This window comes from Nestor notabilis, unplaced genomic scaffold, assembly GCF_000696875.1.
Source record: "Nestor notabilis isolate BGI_N333 unplaced genomic scaffold, ASM69687v1 scaffold23561, whole genome shotgun sequence".
In the NCBI taxonomy this organism is placed as follows: domain Eukaryota; kingdom Metazoa; phylum Chordata; class Aves; order Psittaciformes; family Psittacidae; genus Nestor; species Nestor notabilis.
The window spans coordinates 1-2,127 of NW_009915488.1; positions in this window are offsets into that span (position 1 = coordinate 1).

A 2,127-nucleotide genomic window follows, 5' to 3' on the forward strand; every position below is an offset into this window, starting at 1 on the left:
TAAATAAATAAAAATTAAAAAAAAACCAAAATCTTAATTCCTTTACAAAGTAGACAAAGCTTTTTAACTTTAATACTTATTGGGAGAGTATTTTTTCTTCTACCAACTTACAGACTGTATGTCACAAAGCTTCAAGTAAAATCAGACTAATGTTTCCTTATCTGCTTTAAATAACAAATGATCTGCTACCTCAGAGCCTTCACTGAACACTGGTCTACTAAAATCTCAGGCAAAGAGCCAAATCCTGGATTTGTGAATATGCATGTGCCTCTCACCAACTTCAGTGTGAGCCACGTGAATGAATCCAAAAGCTGAAGTTGGCTCTAATTCAAGTTTTAAGCCTAATGAACTGGTAATAATCAAATTATTTGCTCCATTTTTGCCTTGTATTTTTAATAAGAAGTATTTACAGCAAGATGAGGTAAAAGAAATTAGAACATAAACAGATATTCCCAATACGCAGCACACTGATCTTAAGTATCTCTGGTAAAGTCAAAGGACTAGATAAATTTTGGACAAAATAAATTTGAATGTAGTTCATTGCTTTTTCTTTTATATTTTCTGTTCTGTGCAGGACATAATTTAAAATACATATTTATTGCACATAAGAATAAGGTAAGTAAAGCTAACCAATTCTCTTGGCTTCAGTTGAGTTCAGTTTTACTTACTGCATAGAACCATCTATTTATTAAAAGGACAGGCCCACCAGTCAAAATGACTGACCCAGGCAGAACAGTGGGAGCAACTGACAGACAACAAAAGTAGCAGGCATAGTAGAGAAACACGCGGGTCAGATGGAACAAGAGCAACTTGTCCAGTAAAAGGGAGAGGCAAAATAGAAGGTACCAGATGCAGCCCAATTATCTGAACCTAGGACATTAAACTGCATTACTCATACTGTTATTATATGACAAATTTGACTCCCTTAAGTGTGCTTTAGGTCCTTCATACAAACACTCATCTAACAGGACAACTACACTGCTAGAAACCGCCACAAAACCAGATATAAGTATGGGATTGGGATTCCTGTGATACTGACTGTGGTCTGAATTAGGACTGCATGCTCTGTGTCCCAGAAGGCAAAAAAGCCACTTATATATGTTTTAATGTAAATATCATATCTGTATTTCATTAAATAGTTTCAGCAAGCGTCAATATTGTAGTTTATTAAACCTACCACGCTTGTTATTTTCTTGTTGTTAAGCTAGATTAATAAGCATTTCTTTGATTTATTGCAACTTTTATAATAAATCTGACAGTGCTGCACTACTGCCATCCACATTCATCTCAACGGGTAGCTTCAAATCACTACTATTGATTTCTAAATAAATATATTTTAAATCACTTGCCATTTAATGTCCTCTTGAGGAAGTTTTGGCCCATAAAAACGCAATTATTCCTGATTAATTTATAGAAACTAATTTAATTGAATAAGTAATGAGAGTTTCTTTTCCCAGTTGGCTAAGAAAAGTAAAACAAAATATGCATGTGTCTCTTGAGACGATGCAATAAAAAAAATATTTATAAGCTAGGGACTTCCCATTTTGCTGTATACAGTGGAAATTAATATTTCAAAGACTACTTCACCTTTGCATTTCCTGTGTAATACTAGAACAACCCTGCAGATGACATTACTATTACAAGAAAATATCTAACTGAAGATCAGTAGGACTAGATTCGAAATTAGTCCAACCTTTGAGGCAGAATGGCACCTTTTCTTGAAAGCAAAACAACAGTGTAAGGTGGACCAAACAGCATATTCCTTCCTCACCAGCACCAAAGGCAGCTAGGTTTCCTATAACTGATCCAAAGCTTTCAAGAAATTACAAACAGCTTTTTCAATATTGATCATAAGCAGTCTCTTCCTTGCTTTTAACAGTACTTCACAGCAGAGGCAAATATAACTGAACTGAGATTGGCTACTTCCATGGATTCTGCTTCATGACTACATTTATAAAAGTGAACTTGCCGAAAGATGCTTAAAAGATTAAAACTACTAAAACAGTGTTTGATATAATAAACTGGAAAAAGGTAACCCCTTTAAGATGATAACTTGACATCTGCTGCACCAAAGAGGGAAAAAAGGGACATAAACCTTTCCCAATCTTGTTTTTCAATTGCTCCATT